Consider the following 24343-nt stretch of genomic DNA (forward strand, 5'->3'; position numbering starts at 1 on the left):
TAGCTGTGGTTTAAGTATTTCCTTGGTGATATCCTCACCAGGTTTAAACCAGCTGCCCAATGCCTCGAGAGAGGATTTTGGGGGATTTGTCACCAAAGCCTGATTGGTGGCTAAGACTTCATTGCAGTCCATGCTGGACGTCGCCTATACTTCAGCCAGAGTATTTGAAATTATGACAAGGTATACACCCTCAGCTTTGGTGGCAAGAGTTTTCTTGAGTTGGTCCTTCTCTCGTCTCTCAGACTGTGCCTATCCTATGCAAACTGAAAAATCTCTGCATGACTCCCATCAGAAGATCTAGCTTTTCTTGTCTTATCCTTGTGGTTTTTTGATGGACCCTAGATTAGAAGTGATGTAGTAGAAGAGAGTATCGGAAGGTAGGAAAGTGAGACTGAGATGGATCTAGCAGCTGGGATCAGATGTTCTGAAAAAGCTGTTTCTCTTGAGTTCTCTTAATTGAATCCAGAGTTCCAATGATAACTTTCTCATCCTTGCTGTTGCTGGTATCACTTTTAGAAGAGCAGAAATGGACACTTTGTAGGCACAATGTAAGAAAGCAATTTTTAAATCTGAAGTAGGGCAAGAAGAGGAGAAACTAAAACAACGGGATCTTTCTTCAGATTCAGATGGTTGTTCACTAGCCCTGTATTTTTGCACTGCTATATTAGTTTTACTGCAGACACAGGAGATCGTAAAGTAACTTTCTTAGTTTGTGTAGACATTCTTGCACTTTTAGCCTCCAAGGAAACTAGCAGAGACTCTAGAGGACATAGGAACTGATCTCCTTTTTTTTTTTTTATACTGGGTTTTTGAAGTAGATCTGGAAGGGAGAACATGCCCCAGCATTGCAAGAAGCTGTTGCAGGAAGAGTGGAAACTACATAGAGTATATCATGCCTCATCAAATCTGCCAAGTTTAATCTGCCATTACAGAGAGAGAGATGTCTAAGGTATGGTTAGAATTGACTGACAACACTTAACTAACTACTAAGAATGATTCTGTCTTTGTAGTACAATACATGTCTTTCCACCATGTCCATGTGTATAGTATTTTAGAATGTGGTTAATACGAGTGATGAAGACTAGTTTTGAGGATGTGCTTATCTTTGTAAAACTGTGTTAGAGATCTTTCTATTTATGCTTATCACTCCTGACATTCTGCTAGTAACTATCTCAGGTTGGCGCCTGATTGCAAGATAGTTAGACAGTCTGTGCTTTTTTGGGTGCAAGCTTCCTCTTTCAGTCCCAAACAAAAGCTGATTTTCTTTCATGACTGCCCTAGAGTGTCTGCCTCTGATGGGCTAAACACATTAAACAGAAATTAGTTTTCTTTGTTTTAATTTGTGAATCACTAAGGTGAGACCCTCATGTCATCATTTGTCATTAGAGTGCAGCTCTACCATTAAGGGAAAAGCAAGAGCTGAAGTGAGACTGTTTTCTTAGATTTGCACTATAAAGCTAATCATATGCTGCAATTATGTGCTATGCATATCTCCATAAGCAGCAGAAATCACCAAAGGGTGGTGGCGGAAAGGTGGCGTATCCCACTAAAAAGAAGAATTCTGTCTTCCAGGGAAAACTGGCTCCATTTCCACGCCTATTATACTTTACCTTAGCTGGGATAAGAATTTCCCAGTGCCATTAGCTTCTAACAGCACCCAAGGAAAAATAGTGTTTGAATGTGAGGTACTAGACCGAAGCCACCTTGACCTTTTCCAGTAATTGTACACTAAATTTGAATTTGATCCAAACTACAAAGCACAAAGTTGCATTCCTAATCAAATTGAGCTTTTTGGGTCAAACTGCTGCTCTTGAGTCTGCTGTCACATTCTTCACCAAACTTCACTTTAAAAAGCACAACCTTGCACCTGTAAATAAGGTTACTGCAAATTACTGGTGGCGTGAGGCAATTACCATTGAAGTCTATTTCAATAAAACTTGGATTGGCCCTTGTGGGAACAAAAGGAAAACCAACGACTGGGCTGTAGCTTTGCAGTCCAACCCAAAGGACCGTTTTTTTCCTATTACACAACTGTAAATGCAAAATAGCTTCACTAACTTTGATAAAGTTGCTCTGCATTTAGGACAGTGAGAACAAAATGTAGCCCATTGTCTTAACGTGAAAAGGAATTTCACCTCTAGTTATCATTTCTGAGAATATGATGGAGCAAAGTGATTAACACATGAGCACTTGGATAACTCATGAAGTGAAAAGCCATTAATGATTAATTCATGTTGTAAAAAATCAAAACAAAATAAGTGAAAGTTATAGAAGAAATATGAATTAATGCAAGCTATGAGCGCTAAATACGGGAACTGTAAAGTACTGGTAAATTGTCATTCTGGTTTGCAGAGAATTATGGGCAGAAATCACCTAATGAATAAGAGTCGTGCACCACTTCTTGCAATGTGCTGAAAATGTTTCCAGTAATGTGTTTTGGGAGCAAAGGAGGGAATTGCATTAACAAGAATACATTTACGTTGTATGCTATTTGGTCTAAAACTTAGTTTCCTATATATAGTTCCAATAACTTCAGTGACACAGTTGAATTATATAACTTTGTACACCTGTTAGTGTTATAACCGGCAGGAAGAAAGCCTGATTCTCCATCTCTGTAGTGAACAAAAATGATCTTTCTAATCAATGGAAGCAGCCTGGGAGGGAAAAAAATAACTGCACAGCTTGCTAAGCCAGTTCCAGGTGTGTGTGTGCGAGCAGGCATGCACGTGCACACTCAGAGCTTTTGAGCTGAGGCATTTCACAGGTTGAACCCACCAAACTTCACTTCCCAGGCTCCTGTTCTGAGTCTGCATCTTTTAAAGTGATCTTACGTTACAGAGCCACATCACATAATTCCAGGAGAAGCAGAGTTTGAGTTTAGTGGGTGTTCCTGAATTTTCATTCGAAGCCAAAGATATGAGATTTTCCAAGAGGATACTGTGGACACTAGTAGATGAGACTTAAAAAAAAAAGAAAAAAAAGACATTTTGATTCAGAGTCTTGTCCATTCATCAATCCTAGTCCATCCTTCTGTTCCCTTCCCGAATCAGCAATGTCCCATCCCTGCCCACCTGGCACCAGATGTGCTGTCAGCCACCACTGTATGTCCCTAGTCCTCCAAGTGGCAGAATGCAAAATCTCAGGTGACATTCACCTGGAAGCGCTTAGCCCTCAACAGCTGCAGCCCCTTGATTACCTTGCCCGCCTCAGCGGCTTTGTGCTGCTACCATATCAATTGCTTGTCAATTCAGCTTAGCAATGACTTTGACTGACTGGAATGAGTGAAGTGGGAGTGGGGTGCAGGCGAATGGTTAAAATTAATTGCTACATAAGAAAAAATTGAAAGATAATTATTCCTGCTTTCCTGTCAGTGCTCGAGGTGGATGACCTCATTAACTTGCAGCTTGTACACAATTCAATTACTAGGAGATGGAAAATACATTTTTAATTACCTCAGTGGCTTGTGCTCCATTCATCTCCATTTGCATGGCTTTTTACTGTTGTGTTCTGAAGAAGCGGCACTATCTTACTAAGGTTACCATAAAAGCTTGCTCCTTGCTACAATTATTGCTGTTTGAGATAGGATATTAAGTGTGTGTGATTAACCCCTTGGTGCCAGGTGAATTGGAAGGTCCTATGTCAGCGCTAATGCATTTTTAATTAGTTTGCCATGTCAGGAAATTCCCAACTTTTAGTCAAAGGATTAAGTAGGATAACTTTGTTCACTTGTGCATTTTGTTACCATGTATTTTCAGAAAACGTTGCCATTGCATGAAAAGGACACCTCCTGGTTAGACAAATATCAATATTGATGGTACAGCTCTAGACAGGCTTCTTTTGTAATTCTTATAAAGTCTATTATGGCACTTACTGAATTAATGATGACTTAATTGTTTTAAGTATATAGCTAGACAACCATTTCAGTGCACAACTTTTGAGGACTGTCGTAGTGTGTTGAAGTGTATGGTATCAGATGGAAAGAATATGTGTTCTTCATTGTCACCGCAATTAAAATTATAGCAGCACTCTGTTAAAAATCCATTATTGGGACTCCTGAAACTTGGCATACAAGTTTTCTCTGGAAGAATTTTTCATAAAATTATATTAAAACAAACAACCCTTTCCCCTGACAACTCATGTATGTGTAATAGTTGTCACATTCTAGGGTCCCCAATCCAGAGAAACTGAATTTCTCTTGACTTTTTAAACTCCTGTAACTCAAAGTATGATATAAATCATACCCACTGGTATGCTACAGAAAAATGCATGGAACCTCTTGCATGTAAACAGCATGCCAGACCTCTCTTACCTTAGTACTTAAGGAATACAAAGAGAGAGCAAGCTCACATGAAGTCTTGTGATTCTTGTTCCCAAGGGGATGTGATCTGAAGATTTGTGGGTGTGTGTCTTGCCTCTTACCTCACCCCCAGATAGCAAGTATGCGGTAGTGAGCAGCAAGCACTAGTCAGTAGCATGTGTGGGGTGCAGTGTGATTGTACTCAGAAAAGCAGTTGTCCAGGTTGATGTTCTAGGGTTACTCATGAGAAATCCTAATCTGTCAAGATCTTTGTTTTCCCCCATGTTGCACCAGCCAGGTTAGTGTTTTTGTTGAATTGGAAAGCTCAGGGTATTCATTACGTGATACAGAGTAGTGAATTAAAATTGCTGTCACACGATGGCTGTTTGATTTTAGCCCATTCCCCATGGCACAAGTGTCCAGACTGCAACTAGGACTAATTGGCCACATTGACTACAGTCTCAGCACAGAGGTCAGACTGAATAGGTCATGGAGACTGCCCTTTGATCCCTAGAAGAATTTCCCCCAGGTCAGGACTGTGGCACATTGATGTGTCAGCCATATGGCAATTTAGTCAGTGGCCAAAACAGATTATGTTTTACAATAGTCTGTACCTCTGAACTGAGAGACCTTGCAAAAGAATGTTTCATTTAAAGGGTGATGAAAACATTATCTGCCTATTCATATGATTGTCACATCATTTCTGTTTACTTCTACAGACTTTGACTAAGGGGTATTAAAACAAGAGCAGCTACTTAAAGGCACACTGTCAAAACTGATAGACTTAAAATTGACTACATCAAGAGCTAAACCATATTAGCCTGCAGACCACTTTCAGCTGTGACCTTCTTATCTCACAAGCTAAGCAGGGTTGGGATGGCCAGCATTTGCATGGGAGACTTCCAAGGAAATGCTAGATGCCACAACATGCTAGGGACAATGAGATGTAAGTCAGAGTCCCTTACGACTTGTCGCTTATGATATGGTACTTTTCAGAAGAGTAGGATAGTTGTTCTGATGTCCTGGTCAAATTCCAACTTGAGCAACTATATTTTGACTAACTGAATCTCTTGTCAGTCTTGCTGTTTCAGTTGGATATGAGACTCTTGTTCATTATATTTGCAGAGCTCTAAAACATTGATTCACATATTTTAACTACTTGTTGAAATGAAAAGTACTACAGTAATATGTTAAGATTATATTTAACTCTTACTATAAAGATTTCAAAAGTGCAGTTATTTTAAATTGATCATAGCTGCATTTTATAATAAAGGAAAGAACATAAATGACCAGTTTACCGTAAAATTTCACCCCATCCCACCCCAAGTATGTGTGTGCAACACTTGGAAATATAACTGTATGTTGGAAGCCAAATTTGGGCTGGGATTTTGTTTCTATATTATGAGATGCAGATGTGGTATATAATATATGTTTGGGATTTGGTTAAATTATATGTTCATAATCTTTAATAATTTAGTGCTAGATTTGATAGATCTAATGCTGGCCAAACTCCCAGTGGAGCCAGTGTGAGGTTTGCCTGCCTGTGACCTACAGTAGGTAAACATTTATGTCTTAACAGTCTTCCCATTGTCCTTAGAAATGCAAACAAAAATAAAACCTTGACCCACCTTGACATGTTGGCACAATTTCAGCCAAGCCATGTGGTGTTACTTCAAAATGTTTTAAGTGTAATTAACGTCATGTAAGCCTGTAAGTACAAAGCCTACAAATGGAAATAGATTTGACTTGGGAACATGGTGACAAGTCGTAGCAAGTCAGCCTCTTTTGTTTATTTTGAAAATTAAGACGTGTTTTTATAATCATTATGGTTAGGTGAAAAAATCAGGATTATCTGAAACTTCTATTTGGATGCTAGCTGAGTCTCAAAAAATAGATGTGAGCACAGCAGGATTTCCCACAGTGCTCTGATCTCAGTATAACATTACCACCAGGGGGGAAAAAGAATACAAATATTAAAATAATATTTAGGGACTAATTTAAACAAGGACCTTTGACGTTTGGGCCAACTTCAGTGGTGCCAAGATATTTACAGTTGAGCTGTATCCATAAACTGTATCATCTTCGGTGAGATGTGATGCATGGGGAAATATACTCAGGATAGAAATTTACTTGTTAGCTAACGAGCCTGTCTTACTTCTGCTGCTTTGTATGAGTAAAATTATCCCTCTGGAACCCTCTCTCTCTCTCTTTCCTCTCCTCCCCATACAAATGGTTGCCCCCTAGTAACTGTGGAAGGGGAAAATAAGGCCCTGACACTGTCCGTGAGATTGCCTGGCAATCAGTAGGTTCTTCTGTTATAGTGAAACTCTATTTGTAGTGATTCTTTTGGTGGCAAAACACTATTTCAAGGTTATACTGTACAATACAGGGTATGCATACATATTCACATCAGTAGATCAGCATTTTAATCTGTATGACTGTGTGCTGCCTTGTATCCTGCTCATCACAAAATATTGTTCTGTGTGACCTAGTGTGGCGTTGGGCTAAAAAATGGGTGATTTTTTTTTTGAAGCCATCAAAAGTGGACCTCACTGTCAGCTCACAGAGAGAATTTGGAGAACTAAGGGAGGCCACTTGCTGGAATGTGTTTAGTTCAAAGTTCTGAACATGGAAGCAGACGCTTGCCTCTGAAGATATCTCATCCTGATAGTAAAGGGTCATGCAGATAAATATTATGTGAGTACATTATTCTCATACAAACAAAAAGTCTCCAATGTGAAACACAAAACAAAAGACCCAGGGACAACTCCAGAGCTGAATACAGAAGTTGCCAAGAGTCTAGGTGCTGCTGCTGGAGTTATCTTTCCTGCCTTGGCTTCTGAGACTACATGACAGAGTATTCCCTATATGTAACCATGCGTGGTGACCTCCACTGGTGACAAACATGGAGAAGAAGTGGAGTGCTTTGATTCTTTTATAAAGAATAGAAAAAGTCTTTCTTTAATCTGAAGACGGGAATGATAACGCGGGGCAGTGGGGCTTACTTGGTATTTTGTAGAAAAAGAACACTCAAAGGGAAGCATTTTGAGTATAGTGATCTCTCTCTCTAATCAGACTTTTAGTAATTTGTTTTTCTGTGAAATTCCTTATTGGTCTGGTTCCTTGACCAACTTCCAAAAAAGGATGTACACACACTGAGCTGTGGAGTGGTTAAGGATTCTCTTTAAATATCATTTTGCCTGCTAGTTGGAGTACTGTACATTGTTTTTAAATCAAGAGTGTAGAATTTACTCCCAAATGTTTCCAGTAGTCATTTTCAGTGTAGACTGTGATCTCATGAAGATGCACACACTGGGGCTCTTGAAAACCTCTGAGCCATTGATATAAATAGGTGCAAGTCTGGATTCAACCCTGCTGTCTCGTACAACTGGGGGAAAGTGGCTCATTGTACATTTTCTTTTCGAAAAAACCTTTTACCTTTGGGGAGAGAGTTAATTGTCACATAATCTGTCTAATTAATGTAATAAATTACAATGAATCATGTTAGAATACAGTACAATTAAATTCCATATGGGCCACATAAATTAATGTTTTCTTTTTAGAAAATGGTATAGCTGGGCAAATAAAGTATTCAGAGGATTAACAGTAAAGAAGGAATAGCTTTGTGTTATTTTCTCTTGTAATTTGAATTAGATATAATTACATTTCCTAAATATGGAAGTGAAATAAGTGTGATCTATAGAGAACAGACAACACCATGGAGACCAGTCTGTCTTTGTTTCCTGACCCATTAAGTGACAATTATGGTACTTGTGTTAAACATCTTAGAAGTGCCATGAACTTCCCATAACTCTTCACTTGTTCTGCTTGAAAAGATCATAATTGAAGATTTGCTGTTCTGTTTTGTTTCTAAATGGGGTTCAAACCATCATTTGCACTTCGCAGTTTACAAAAGAGTTCATAGAAGGATATTCTCAAATCAACTACTAATTCCATCTTCAACTCAATTAAATAATTGCCAGAAAGCATGTAACCTAAAATGGATTTTATTTTCCCAAACAGGTGTAGGATTGGACTTTTTTTTCCCCTATATAGATTTTTAGTTACTTGTAGCATACTGTATTAGCCACCTAAGCTTACCAATATCCCTTACATTATTGTATTTTGCATAAAGATCATTACATGAACTCTAATGGGCCGCACACACCAAACTTACAAATTCCACTGTGGCCCATTCTGTATCAGAAACTTATTTATTTATGCTTTTAAGGAACATACTTTCTCAAGTATTTTCTCTATTAAAAAAAATCCCATGTCTTCCAGACTCCAGGACCTTATCTTTTTGTTTTCATATGATACTTGCCTGTAAAGAACCTGGCTACCTACATTTTGTTTGCTGTGTCTAGTAAAGTTGATGAAGTAAACTATAATTGTGTTGATAATAGGTATCTGCTACAGAATGAGCCATATTAGTAATGAATTAAATTGCTAAATTCTTTGTCCTTATTCTTACAAGTCATACAAGTATAAGGCCAGAAGGGACAACTGTGATTGTCTAGTTTGATCTCCTGCATAACACAAATCAGAACTTCCTTGAGATAATTCCTGTTTGAACTAGGTTCAGTAGAACTCTGTGATGATCTAAGGGACTAGGTCATCTAGTGCAGTATCTTGTGGTGTGATGTGGGGGTGACCCTTAGATACTTTTGTGGAAGGTGCATATTTCCCAGAATGCGTCCGATTATGCAATATTGTATTGAGATGGAATTTTTTCCTGAACTCAATTCATTCTCTTTGTAGCCTAAAGTATGAGCAAAAATATCATTTGAATTTTTATCCAGATTAATATATTGCAAATGCAGAAGTTCTCTCCTTCAAGTCAATGACTAAACTTGTTTTAAATATTACTAAGATATTGGTATCAAAAATATCTGTAATATCTCTAATCTCTAATGGTATATTTCCTCTAATGGTTCTAGTGCTACATCCAATATATTTTTAATTTTTTTAATCTGTATTAATCTTATTGCATTTTAATTTCTTCTTGTGCCATTTTGTTCATGAGTTATGAGAAGGGATAGCAGAAGTATCCAACTGGCCATATGTATCATCTCCTATTACTCTTCACATTTCCATAATCAGTAGTCCTAATCTTGTTAATCTCTCTTTCCATGAAAATCCTATGTCCATTCATAAAGTTCTGTAGAACTTCTGTGTCTTTTGAGATGAGGGGCCAAGGTGAAAATAAACCAGCAATTAATATAATGGCATTTTCTTCCTTCTCTAATACATCCTAATTGTATTGTTAATTTTAATTTACGATGGCTGCACAATGGGCAAATGCCTACATTAAAATGATCCATAACGATGCCTAGATCTCTTCCATGAAAGATTGCAACTAATTTCAGAACCAATGAGCGTATATTGTACAGATAGTTAAATTGTTCCTCTCAAAGTGTGTTGTTGGTCTAGTTAATGTTGATATTTGCCTGCCATCGTGTTGCCCTCTTATATGGCTTTGTTAGGTGCTTCTGGAGATCCTCAGAATATTCTTTCTAGTCTTTACTAATACATGTAATTTTGTGATGGCAGCAAATTTTACCACCTAAAAATTAACACTTACTCCCCTTCCACATTATAAAGAAATACATGAACAATCCCATTTTTAATCTCTGTGCTGAGAACTGGTCCATTATCCCTATACTTTGCTTCCTGTGTCTTCACCAGGATTTAGTACGTGATAGTATTTTAATTCTCACCCTGTGAGGGTGGCAGTGGTTGTTTATTATTTAATATTTATAGTGTGTTAGTGCCCACATCCCTGAATCAGAAGTCTCAATCCCTGCCAGGAAGAATTTATAATCAAATTAATTTCATTAATAGGCTCTGGGGAGTGGAAGAGGGGCTTTATCAAAAGACCTTTGTAAAGTCCACCTAAATTATACCACCAGTTCTCCTTTACTCACAGTTTCGTTTACATTTTCAAACCATTCTGACATTTTAGACAGGATCTATCAGACTCACCCTTTCACATGCTGTGCTGCTTTGTCTCTATCATGTTGCATTAGTTTATTGGATTCATACGTCTCTAGTTATTTTCTCAAATATTTTCTCAAAGACTTGCTCAGGGCCAGGTTCTCAATGCCCTCCCCAATCTGGTTTCTTTGCTCTGCTCAGGCAGCAGAACGCACCTGGAGAGCTGCCTTAATGGGATTTCTGGGAATTTCCCTAGTGTAGGGGGAATTCATGAGTGATGCAAAGCTGGTATGGCCAGCTCTACACCATCTACTCCTGGCATTTCTGGTGAAGGAAGGCTTTTGGGAGCAGGTCAGAGGTGGGAAGGGGCATGGCTTAACACTGCAGCCCCCCGGTTATCTTGACTCACAGAATTTTTTCTATGGGGCAGTTATTTATGGCATATCTTACAGCAGTGGCCCCCAAACTGTGGGGCATGCCCCCTTGAGGGGGTGCAGAGAAACATTTGGGGGGCCTGGGCCAGCCCTCATGGAGGGCAGGGAGGGAGCCCCTCTCTGCCCCCAGCTTCACTCCAGCTGCAACTCTGCTCCCGGCCATGGCCCCAGCTGCAGCTCCGGCCTTGGCCCTTGACTCTAACTGTGGCCCTGTCCCGAACGCAGCTCTGATCCTGGCTCCCAGCTCCGGCTCCTGTGGAGAGGGGGGCACAGACAGATTCTATTACGGGTAAGGGGGGTTGCAATATAAAATGTTTGGGGACCACTGACTTAGAGAAACCCTGACTTGCCCTAACTTATGTTAGGGGCTTTATCGGCCTCCAGCCAGCCACAGAATTCAGAAGAGTTAGAGATAATTTAGAGCCAATCTTGTACCCTTAGGGCTACACCACAGACAGCTCAGACAGATCCAAGGATCTGGCCCATGATGTATAACTTTTAGGATCACCATTGGCACTTTAAAAAAAAAGATGGGTGCGAGTTTGGCTATTCTCTGTTGTGGCAGCAGATTTTAAATATATACTTTGATTACAAGAACTGGGCCTTTCTTCCCTCCTCTGCTAGAATTCTCAGATGAATTCTAGTCCTGGAGTGCTACTGCAAATGAATTTCTTGAGTTGCTCCACCACCTCTTATTTTAAATATCTCTATGGGCCTGATCCTGACATCGAGGTAAGCTATGGGTGCTTAACCCCTTTTTGGAATAGGCTATCTAGCAGCACCCTGCCTCCCATATCTGTTAAAATTTAACATCAAGATGGAGATTTCTCTTTCTGTAGTCAGTATGGATGGAAATAAATCATTTTGCTTCTCTAGGATCTCCTTATCCTCACTAATTGTCCCTTTTACACATGGCTGGTCTAACAGTCAAACTGGCTCTTCTTCAGGCTTTCTACTACTTAGCCACTTTACTGGTTTCTCTAGCTTTGACTATTCTGCAAATTCCTATTAGCCCTTTTTACATCATCATCTTCACTTTACATCCTACCTTCCAAAGCTTAGATTCCCTTCTGATGTCTTCACTTGAGTTAGAGTTCTACTTTTAAAGGTTACTTTTGGATTCCTTAACTTTTCTCTTTAGGCTGTGTCTATCTAACTTCCTCATCTTAAATAAATAAGTAAATCTCCTTCTTTGAAATGTAGTGTAACATGACTACTTCTTGATTTGATCCCCCTGCAAGGATGTCAAACTTAACTATGGTCACTGCTATGAAGTGCCTGAACTGCACTTACACTCTGACTATCTTATGTGTGTTTGTCTAGGCTTAGAAAAGAGTATCCATCAGACTCACTTATTTTTTTTTGTTTATGGTACCAAATGTTATTTCTCTAACATATGTCCTTAATGCAATGTTCAACTTGTTTGCCACTCTAATTTCTTTCAACATTCTGCATCAACCTTGGTTGTCTGATCTGCAGGCTGATATATTTGGTACCTTTCCTCCAGAAATTCTGGGTAGAAAGCACAGGACCTGCAGAATTCTTTATATAGAGAGCAACTCCTATATCTATGACCTAACTTAACTACATACAAATGAGAATTACAATATGGTATTGCTTATTCACATGCCTTCTTGTTCCAGAGATATCATTTGTCTAGATCTTCTTTTAGTGCTCATCATTCTGGCTCAGACACTTTTGCTTTTAAGCTTCTCACTTTTTATGTATAAAGATATTTGTAGGTTTCTGGCCTGGTCTCCATTTCTGCATATGCTATTTGCAGTTATTTGCTACAGTAATTTATTTCAGTTAGATACCAAAGTATCTGATTTGTAGGTGCCGTAAAATATTAAGATGTCTAAGTGCTTTAAATTGTACATAGCAAACTGTGGGTGTAAAAACAGAGGTCTCATTAAGGCCAGATTGAAAATTTGACCCAATTTGTCTGTAAGAGGGTGCCCACTTTTATGGATTTCTTTTTGACCAGTTTTAATTTTTATCTCCCCTTTCCAAAGGCTTCCTCAGTACCAGATAAACATAAACCCCTCTTCTCTATTTCATTTTCTTGTCCATGCTCTGGAAACTCTTAGGTTTCCTCAATTTGTCTGGCTTTGCACATGGACTGTGGAAAATTCCAGATAAAGCTATAAAAAGATATCATAAAGGCCCTAAATTTAAGCCTTCTTCCTAATAATCTATGTTGACCTTCTGAGATACCTTATAAAATTTCTGACATCTTTGGATTCAACAAGAGCCATAGCCATAAACTTCTGTAGAAACCTATACATAGTGTCTGAGATCCAACAGCCTCACATTTGATAGACAAGTTTCTTGCCAGTCACATGCACAACGGCTTTTATTTATGATGGCAGAATTCCCTATCATTATCATTCTATCTTCAGAGCACAACTAGGTCTGTTAAACCTAAAAAGCCCATGCACCATTTGTGTGGCATGTGGCCACCTTGGTTAACCTGCTAATTAATCCTCCTGCATATCACTTGTTGATCCTGAATGCAGTAAGAAAAGCGGTAATGGGTTTTATTTCTGTTAATGGCTTTGGGGTGTTTTAAGCCTAGATGGTTTCTTTCTCTGAAACTGTAAGGATACATACCCATACATACATACCCCCACAGAAGAAGACAAGACATTCTGCACTCTGACTTGCTTGCCTTCTACTTCCATTGGTCTCGCCCAACTGCATCCACTTTGTAGCTCAGTGGCTGTTAACTTTTCCTCTGCCTCTGAGAACTAATGATAGTTATCTATTTTGTAAAGTGTGCATGATCTGTGGATGAAATGTGCATATATAAGAACTTGATCCAAAGGCTATTGAAGTCAATGGGAGTCTTAACTTCAGAGTGCTTTGGATCAGGCCCTAAATGGTATGTATTCTTGAATTATTATTGACTAAATAATTTTTAACTTTCACCTCTCATTCATTCACCCAGTTTGTCCACTCTGCTCATTTCCTTGTCCTCTTAGTAGTAGTACTATTTTTAAAACATTACTGATGTACACAGCATTTTACAGGCAAACTGAGAAGCTTCAAGGTGCTTCTTCTCTCAGTAAGACTGGTGATGTAATGAAAAGTAATGTAGAGATACCATATGAGTGGAGGGAGGGAGGAAGGAAAGGAAGACAGCAGAAAACAAGAGGAAAGAGAAACTGCTTTTTGGAGAGGCTTACTACATGCCATGTAACTGTAATATATTATGCAGGAGATTCTGACACTTAGTCCCTCTCTCTCTCACTCAAACCAAACCCTTTGAAACATTGCCTCGCTCTGTTGCTGGCCTTTTGGCTCATGATGTTTTCTATCTTTTCTATATTTCAAAGCTTTGTGGTAAATAATCAATTCAAACCAGTACTGAGTCTCTCTTTCTGTAATTCTAAAAACCCATTAAATTATATTGTTGGGGGAAAACAATAGTTGTGCTAATCATGCTCTGTGCATGTGCATCTTAATTTCCCCAGAGACCTGAATATGAATTTTTACTAACATGTTAATTTTGTGTGTTAATCAGTAGCTGTAGGCTGAATGAATGGATTGACTATGTAAAACTGTTTGATATTGAAACAACTCCTTTTGACCCCCTCAAATTGGCTTCATTCCCCTAAAGACGGTTAAAGTTAATTAAGCACTCAATAGGTTTATGGTGTTTAAATTAAAATATATTACTCCTCATTGTATAGTCATCAAGTGGGAAAGGCATTCTACTCCTGGCTGCTTGGCTGGCTAATGGGCTTATCAAAATTCATGATGTAATAAGAAGGATTTGTTGGGACTGACAAGAGCATACGTGAACCCTGCTGTCAGTCAAATAAAACACACACACTTCAGTACTCCACTAGAGGGCATGAGGTAGCCACAAATACAGTAGATTCACAGTCCTTCTGTAAACAAAGTGCAGCTCTTTCAGTTTTGTTTAAAAGGTTGTACTCTAGGCAGCTATTGTGACTGATTCTAGGCTTTATTTTTTTAAAGCAATTAGTATTTTTTTTCAGAGAAAATATATTGCTTTTGATGGTCAGCTAGCCCATTGTTAGACTGTTTCTCCCCCTAATATATCTGTAACTACCCTATTTGTTTATATTCGGACCATGTTTGCTGTCTGTTAGAAATAAGGTTTATGGTTATAAAATGTCTTCTGCGCACTCTATTTTTTTCCTTTTTTTACATTTAATCCAACTTTTCAATTAAACTTTTATGATGAAATGCCTGAAGCCTGCAGTATATGTTTACTAAGAAATAACTGACATTGTGCATGGAAAACATATAAAATAACACTTAACTCCTCCTTTCAAAAAGACGCATTGAAAGCTATAATTCATGTGCTGACTTTCCCCTCCGGGCCCTTTTAAAGGGATGGGGGATGGGGGGAAGGTAGGGAATGCTTCTTTTCCGATGCCACGACAGTTACTTTAAGATCTCTGAAAAGAATTGTATAATGAAATAGGTAGAGTGTGTTTAAAAAAAAAAAGGAGATAATGGTAATTCTCAGAGGAATACATGCTTTAAATTAAAAAGCCACAGTGATGCTGATGTGAACATTATACTAACACTTGTATGACATGACCCTTGAAGCTCTTTCTTCTTCCTGTGCTGTGTATTTCACCCTTGAAAGAGAGGAATATTTGGTGCCCTAGCAAGACTGATATAACTAAGATTTAATTCCTGGTCTACTTTGAAAAAATCATGTAAGTTCCTGTGGTGTGGGAGCTGTGGATAAATGGAGTGATTCATTGTTTTGCTAATGACACATAAGCTAGATATGTGGAAATATACATTTGCATCTACATAAGAGCCTGATTTTTTAGTAGTTCAAGGCATCCCCAAATTTTGACTGAAGTCAGTGAGAGATGTATCTTGGGAAAAATCAGGATTTAATGATGTACTGTCTGTGGATAATACTTTTCCCCCTGACAGGTGCAGTAAGTATTGTTAGAGGTGGAATTTGCATAGGCTTTACTCAGTTATGCCTTCCCTGACTTATGCATATCTATTGAATTGATTGTGGGCTGCAACAGGAAGTTTATACTCTTAGTTCTGATCCTCCAAGGTATCTTCTGATTAGTGCAGAGTTCACACAACTTCCATTGAAATGGGTGGGAGATAAGGGCACCTCACAGGAGGAACTTACCCCTAATAACACACTTATTAAGATAATTAAATCCCCCAGAAGAGTGAGAGGGCATGGGAAGGAGTGTCAGAACTGAAAGCCTGATCTAGGCTTGCCTTACACATTGATATTTTGGGGTTTTTGTAAAGGCTTTGGGGCACGCTTTTTAAAGTGAAATTCCCCTTTTCAGGGTGAATATAGTGGAGAGTCATGCATTTCTGTCCTGTAATTTTCCCACTGAACCCAACCAAATGCCAGTATACTCAGCAAAAGCCCCTAAAAATACAGAAAGGCAGGTTACTTGAAGGGTTAACAATCACAAGCATGTATTACAGCTGCAGAACTTTCTATAAAACCTCTGTGGATTTCTGGCTAAAACCAAGTATCAACTGAATATCTAATTCTCTGATACATTCCCTGTGTGGGGATATATTCTACCCTTTGAGGTAGAAGTGAGGTGGATTCAGTGATAAATAGCTCTTTCTCATCTCTCATTCCTATATTCCCAAAGGTATATCCAGATTGGACAAGTGTGTTTGATGAACGTTATTATTCAGCACTGCGGCATTTAAATAGTTACGGTTCTCTGGTTGTTTTTCTTTGCATTTAACCTCACAGGTATGGTCATTATTTTGTAACCAATTGTCCATAAGAGGGCTTGCTATGAGTTTGCTTACAGACAAAAGGAAATATTCATTGAGAAGTGGACACTTGTCCTAACAAACCCATATTGAATATCTTTCTATGACCTGCTGTTTTTCAAACTCATTTGTGCATTGACTTCAATGGCCTATTTAAGAAATGATAAAAACTTGACTAAAGGGATTGCAGTTCTTGCTGAGTTTCTTATTTTTCCTTAATTTTTAAAAAATTCTTAATTTTTACATTACAGAATGTCCCTTTTTTTAATTGATCACCAATCTTCACAGTCCAAATCATTAGTATTACCTTCAATAGCATTTTCCTTGATCATTAGTTCAAGAGGAGCTCATTGGTCTCCAAATTGCATTTAAAAAGAAACCTTTTATTGCTGCTACAAATACATCCCCTTTTTAGGTTTTGCCAAGTCTAAGGCTTTGTCTACACTGCACTTCGTCAGTAAAACTTTTATTGGTCAGGGGTGTGAAAAAAACAAACCCCGACCGACAAAAGTTTTACCGACAAAAAGTGCTGGTGTGGACAGCATTTAGTCAGTGGGAGACACTCTCCTGCTGACAAAGCTACCGCCTCTCATTGGGGATGGATTTATTTTGTCCATGGGAGAGCTCTCTCCTGCTAACAAAGAGCAGCTACACTGCGTACCTTACAGTGGCACAGCTGTGCTGCTATAAGGTGTGCAGTGTAGACATAGCCTAAATAAAGAGGGCACATCTCTCTCTGGGTGCACTGCTGTGGTATTTGAGATTAGTTAATGTGCTCTCCCTAGAGATCTTCACATTTGAACAAAAGGGAGCTAGCTGGGCATTCTCAGAAGTGGGTCCTCAACTTTAGGGTCCCTTGCCCTGTTCATCTGACACAATCCAAATTTGTTAACCTTCAGGGCACAGTGTAAGTTGATCTATTTATTCAGGCATTTGCCTGAAGGACAGAGTGGGGTGAGATGAGATATGTTTAATACCTAGCTGTGAGACAAGGAGCCTTTTTTGTTTCCCTTTTACAGTATTGAATATCGTATCATTTGGATGTGTTAATGTGCCCAGAGAGAGAGTGATGGGTGCATTAAAAATAAATAAAAAACATTCATTAAAATAACTCTCACTCAAAGTTTGTGCCTTGATACTGGTCTCCTAGTCCTGGACAATATTTCTGGATTCTTCAGAGGAAGGCAAATGAACCACACAACACCTAGCCACATGTGCATTGCCCTACATGGGTTGGTCGGATGCTTGTGAGGGAATTCCTTCAGTGAAAGAATGAGAAGATTTTAGAAAAGGCATGTGCTTAAGTCCCTAAAGAAGTATGTCACTGTAGAGGAAAGCAAGATGTTAAAATGAAGGTGTGCTAAAGGAGGAAGAAAGTCAGATATCTTCTAAATAAATGTTGAGTGTTATATTTAACTCAAATCAAGCCTTGTTTCTCGCTCTCTCACTCCTTTCCCCCTACCCCTAAAATCAACATTTACAGCAAATTCTGTAGTCTATCCAGGTAACTTTTTTCATATTAGTACATGAGTCTGTTCTGAACCTGCATATGATACAATCCATCTTGTCCATGCTACAATAGTTAGAGACAAATTAAGTGAGTTAATATTCCAACTGTTTTATTCCGCTTGTATTTTTTGTATGTGGCAAAGTTACCTCATGGTGAGTGAACTGTGAGTGTATTTAATTTTGTGGGCTAACCAAGACAGTTTAACCAACATCCAAATTATAGGTAAATCAAAAGGAGTACTTGTGGCACCTTTTCTTTTTGTGAATACAGACTAACACGACTGTTACTCTGAAACCTGTCATAGGTAAATCAGTAAGTCTTACTCTAACAAATGCCATAATCCTGTTCCTTGCAGAATCATATGGAAGAACACCAAGTCAAGCAAAATGCATCAGATTAAGAAAGAATTGCACTGGCTTTACAGGGCTACTACTGGTGGACAGGAATAGCATCCATGTTGGCTTTTTTAACCTGCACCTTATTTCCTTGGTACTGAACTTAACTTTTTTTCAATATATTTTGTGTGCCTCTCTGTGTGGCCGTGCTGTTGGATCCACTGCCACGCAGATCAACCAGCCATTGCTTAAAATGCAGTAGGGCACAGTAATATGTATCCACCATGGTTAAGGGAGAGGGGAAGGTTTCTTCTTGCTACACAACCCTCCCTGCAATGAGTCCAACTACTTAGGCTGGACTGCTGGTAGGAGAGAAGGACATTTTGCCCTTAACCTACAATGCCAATATTGTCAAAGCTTTTAATTCACATTTGTAACTACCAGCCTTGAACAAAGAATGGCATTTAGATTTAGTAAATATGACAAAGAAATGCTCGTAGGCCATGGTGTTGAGTGTGTGCTTTAAAGATCTGGATAAGATTAGAAAGACAGGCATGTACTTAAGAAGAATGTAGCATATTAATAACATTAAGTATCTTTATTTTGTAAAGCATCTTGCGATGTGGTGTTTTTTGTTTGTGGGGTTTTTTTTTAGCACAGACTTGTTTAAGTTAGAGATTTCCGCCATTGCAAGATGGCCATTGGTTTAACTGCACTACAAGAGCAAATCACTACTGAAGAGAGACAAAACCACTATAACCTTTAATTTGCTCTGATGCAGCTTACTCGTGCTTGAAATCAGGGTGCAATGCACTGGGGCTAATCACAGCTTCCAGCCACTTTGCCTGTCTGCACTAGGGTTTTGCACCGTGTAGCTGTACCAGTGGCTGGCCACTGATGGCTGAAATCCCCAGTGTAGCAATGTTTTCTCCTCTAATTTACATATCTAATTGACAGCTTATTAACAGTTCATTAGGAGCACTGAAACCTATGTGACAAAAAAAAATAAACTCAGTAGACTTGAGGGGACTTAGGCTATAACTGTGAATTACAATGAACAGTCAACCAGATGCAAATTTCTGGTCAGTAAACCAGACTGTTTAGTAAGATAGGTAAGCAAATTTACACTTTTTGTTAGACTCACATATAAAATGTAAATCAATTGGGGATTTTATTAATCTATTGAGAGAGTAGGTTTGTCACATAAGTGAGCTCTTTAATTCCCCTGGACAAGATAGTGATCTAGTTAGAAAACCAAATTTCTTTCAGTGGGAGAACTCATGTGAGTAAGTACTACTCAATGTGAGTAAGTATTGCTGAATCAGGCCTTCAGTTTGGGTTTGAGGATGTGGGGCCTGGGTCCAAACAAATGCTTATTCTGTTTTGCATCATCCTGTTCTCTCAGTAGCTTAATAAGATGCTGATCCCCCAATCGGCAGCACATGGCCCAACGGGTGACCAAAGTTAATGCAGTTTTTCACTGGTGCAGGTGTGCACCTTTTCATTGATCGTCATGCAGTCAGTTGAAGGATTGGAACTCAATATTGTATGTGGTTTGAAGGTTTCAAGGGGAACCTACTCACTGATCTCAAGTTGCCTCATTAATGTGTTATCTATTGGGGACTGAAAAAGGCAATTATAAATAATACATAGAAATCTTATTATACATAATGATCATTGAAAGGAAAGCAAATCTTAAATATGTATATTTTAATGTCTTTAAGTCTTTTTTAAAACATATTTGAACCTCCATAATTCAGCCTCAGAAGAATCCAATAGTGTATGGAGCATCGTGTGTGCAGGTTTATGAAGTGTGGAATGTCCAGTCACTGAAAAACTCTGAACAGAATGAATGTTCCTCCCTGCTCTGTCATCAGTTTGGGGGGGGGAGATCTAAGATACGCAACTTCAGCTATGAGAATATCTTAAATCGACTTAGAATCACTTACTTCGCATCCTTGCGGTGCGGGATCAATGGCCACCGCTCCTCTGTCGACTCTGCTTCCGCCTCTCACCATGGTGGAGTTCCGGAGTTGACGGCAGAGGGATTGGGGATCGATCACTACCTGCCAATCCGGCGGATTGTGTAGAGATGGCCTTAGTGTGCATCCTCATTAGGAAAACAGGTGGATTTTTACCATGTGTTAACTAACTCATGGAAAAATCTTCGTGTGGATAAGGCAGTTACCATTTTAACATGTTAGTTACCATGTGTTAACTAACATGTGGAGGGAAAAAAACCTCTTTGCCTCTTTGGGACAGGTGTCGGTGCAAAGTGCTTTGTCTTTCTCTCCTGTTCAGCTTTCCTACAAAGGCCTCTGGGCAGCTGAATAACAAAGGGAGTGATCAGTGCAGTAGCTGAGACAAAAATGTCTTTGTGTTTTCCATTGAAGAATAGTAATAGAAAATACTTCACATCGGAGATTTAGATTTAAAAGTTAGTGGAAGTTTAATATAGAATGTTGATGCGTGTTTAGGTGCTTGCATACATTTCTTCAGATATTAGCATATCTCTCTGTGAAACATTTGAGCTCTTGCTCTATGTTTAAAAACTTTTTTTTCTGATTTCTAATTAGCTATTCCATGGAGCAGTTTCAGGATTTTGAATATCTGGGGTTCAGTCTGTCTTTTCACACAGTTGTCAAGGGATGTTACTGTATGTGATAGGTCCTGTGTGTTAAAATGCGTTGAGGGAAAATTTTCTTTAGCCAAAGTATTCTGAGTCCAACGGTCGTCACAACGTTCCTGATGGATTGAAGTTAATTGTCTGTGATGCTGTTGGGGTTAGAACTGGACTCTGCAGCTTCCGATCAAATGCTCTTCCAGTGAGCTAGCTAAGGGAGCAGCATTTCTTGCTACCAGGAGTATGTTATGTCACTTTCTATTTCTAAATAGCATAAACAGTCCAAACAGTTTGAGATTTATAAATGTATTTTCCTCACATCTAGATGGATATTTTTAAAAAGGTATGTGTAGTGAGGCGGGGTGGCCTCCCAAGGACCCGGAGTGGAGGACCCCCACACTGAGCCCTGGTGGGTGGAACTAGGGACTAGTTGCACCCTCCCCCAGGAAGTGGGTGGGAGGAGCAGGAAGTATAAAAGGTGGCCCAGAAAGCTTAGTAGGGAGGCAACCACCGGAGAGACCAGACGCCTCCTGTGGCCTTCCGAGCTAGGAAGCAGCAGAGGGTGCTAAGGGAGCAGAGGACTGGCCTGGGCCACTGGGGCCTCTAGCTGATTGATACCTGAAGGAAGCCCAGACCGCTGTCAGACCTGACCCCAGAGGGAGAGGACGACTGGCCCAGACCACTGATGGACCAGATCCCCGAGGACTTGCTCGCAGTCCTGGAAGCCGCCATCAACCTCGACCCCTCCTCACAGCAACAGGTACACCAAGAAGGAGAGTGTGGAAGTGGCCCAGGGGTAGCAGACCCCTGTCTGGCCGCAACGTTGACAAAGGGTGAGTCAGCGTGTTGTGGCGTGGATCTCCGCTGACACAGTGACAAAGTGCTTTGTCACTCTCAGGGCCCTGGGCCGGGATGCAGTGGAGCGGATGGGCCTGCGTCCCCCCTGCCACCCCACCCCAGGGATGGCAGTCTCCCTTTCCTCAGACTAGAAGCCTGAGCCTCAGACTCTTTGCTGCCCTGCCTTAATCCAGGGCCTGGGCTAATTGACTCTTTGTTTGCCGCTCAGTCTGAACACAGGCCTGGGCCCCAGCTGTGAGCGGAGACCACTTCGTTTCCCCACGGTGGCCGACGTATCAGTAGCATAGTGAGGCGGGGTGGCCTCCCGAGGACCCAGAGTGGGAGGACCCCCACACTGAGCCACTACAGTATGTTAAGAGCAGCAGGCGATTCTTAGATAAAATATATGTCCTTGGCCATAGAGACGGAAGCCCTGCAGAACTCAATAGTAATTGCATTTTTTGTGACTTATAACCTGTCCATGGGAACTTGTTGACGACTAGGATTTGAATGTTTTGCTACAGGCTCACAGCTTTCTCCTGTCCTTCAGTGTGTTCAGCTCTTCTGATAAACCATGTCTCGTCATTCAGAAGAAGATTATATAAACGAAGATGTTAAATTTCTACTACAGCCTTGTAAACTTCAGATTTAAAGGTCAACTTAAAGGAGACGTCATTCCTGCTTCTTTTTGATGTAGCACTTTTGGGGTGATCTTAATTGGTGGGATGAGCAGGGAGGCTGTTGATGATGGTACTTAGCAGTTCACAGCTGCTGGGAACTCAGTGTAATACATTACTGAGTAAATACTTGGTCATAAATTATCTTTTAATACTACTAGATCTTACTCTAAAAATTATTCATGAAATAAACTGTTCAATTTAGCTTGATGCTATAATCTATTACAGTGTTATCATACCCATTAGGGCTTAAAGATACTGCTTGACACCAAGAAATTATGGCTTTGAGTGAATTATGGAAGAGAAGCAGAGAAACAGAATACTTCTGGGTCTGTGGCAAAATTGCTTTCCATGGATTGAACTAAGGAAGTTGAAAATCTTGTTGTGAAGTTGACCTCATTTCCAGAGATTGGATTGGGCTGCTGCTTTTTACTGTATATTTCTAAAGTCATTGAAAAAAAATGTTTTTTTTTCCTTTTTGGTTTTTATATCGTGTCTATCTCAGTGATACCTAAACCCTGAAGTTTGAATTTTGTCTGGAAAGGTCTTAAAGTTAGGTTTTTCAGGTGGCTGACCATGACTTTGAAGCCCTGTGGAATCATGCTTTGGGGGAAATTGCCTTGAAAGGTTGTTTTTACCCTCTTTACTGACCGCCATCTGCTCCAAGGATTATTTCCTTTTTCATCTTACACACAGCAAGCTTGTTCCTTGTTCCTTGGGGCACTGGGAGGAAGAGTTTCCAGCAGCAGTTGCCATAGGGACTTCCCATGACCCTTGGGCATTCTGGAAAGCGAGAGAAGCAAAATGAAGGCTGACAAAGGACATTGCCAGGCAGAATTGTGCTTAGTGAACTGTCCCCAGTGCAGGTCAGAATCTCTCTGTTCTGGACTGAACTTCATAGCTGCAGAAGAAGCTGGTTCAGTGTGTGTAAGCAGACATGGAACCTTCATGCAGTCCCCTCCTCCCAAAACTCTTTTAGCAGCAAGGTGTATGATAGGAAGAAACCAGAAGCTAAGTCTCTGGGCCATACTTGAAGGCCTGGCTCCAATAGTCGTGTGTTAGGTAATAGATCTGTTCTTCCAGATTCATACCAGAAATACTGACAGCGAAACTTCTTTTATAAAGCCTTTTACTCTTGACTCTCCAATTTGGCTGAATGTATCAATGTGAAAGCAGAAAATGCCAGAATTTGCAGAAATTGTAGCCTAGGGTAACTCCTCCATTGCTGATTGGTTGGGAGGAATTTACAGAACCTTATTTTACAGGTAGGAGAAATTTCTGTTTTGCCGCAACAAAGAAAGAGGATTCTCACTTCAAAGAAACTTGTGAGCCTGTTCCGCTGTTACTTAGAATATGATGCTTATTTGAAAACATCAAGCTTAAATTGGCCTTCTTAAATTCCCAATCAGTTCAAAATGAATACACTGTTCTCCATTATTTTGTTTTGTGTTGCTGGGTGCTGTTAAATAGCTGTCACATTTCCTCCCCACAAATGGCTACATTTTGGTGGTGGATCCTCACTTCCTCTTGTCTTCCTGAACTTCCCAAGTGCAATATGTTGTGGTCACATTCTCCTCCCGCCTGATATAATGGCTTCACATCAATTTGTACATCTCCAAATCTCATTCAAAACATCCATCGTGATTTTCAAAGTTCTGTGCCGGTGGCACCTCTAACCTAATTCCCATCTGCTCCTTCATCTGCTTACTTCACTCCTCTGAGTGGGCAGAGGCTACTCTTTCCTTTCTGTGGCCCCATGTCTCTGGAATTCTTCCCTTTCCATGTTGCCCCCTGCTCCTGCAACAAGATCCACTGCTGTTCTCTCATTTTTTAATTGACATCTTAAAAGCTTCTTTTTCTCTTGTTTATGATTGGCTCTTTGGGCTGGCCTACACTGAAAACTTACATTGGCATAGCTACATCTCTCAGG

The 24343-nt window shown here is 39.8% G+C and overlaps 1 long non-coding RNA gene across 2 annotated transcripts in view; it reads left to right on the plus strand.

Annotated features, from left to right (window-relative positions):
• LOC144930653 (uncharacterized) overlaps positions 1 to 24343 on the plus strand; it is a 115588-nt gene that overhangs the window by 58547 nt on the left and 32698 nt on the right. The window contains exon 9 of one of the 2 annotated variants that reach the window (XR_013635927.1): positions 816 to 949. This is a non-coding gene — a long non-coding RNA (uncharacterized LOC144930653). The remainder of the gene's footprint in view (positions 1 to 815; positions 950 to 24343) is intronic. The other variant, XR_013635926.1, reaches the window with a different exon arrangement.

The sequence above is a fragment of the Lepidochelys kempii genome, chromosome 6 (genome assembly GCF_965140285.1).
Source record: "Lepidochelys kempii isolate rLepKem1 chromosome 6, rLepKem1.hap1, whole genome shotgun sequence".
Classification (NCBI taxonomy): Eukaryota; Metazoa; Chordata; order Testudines; family Cheloniidae; genus Lepidochelys; species Lepidochelys kempii.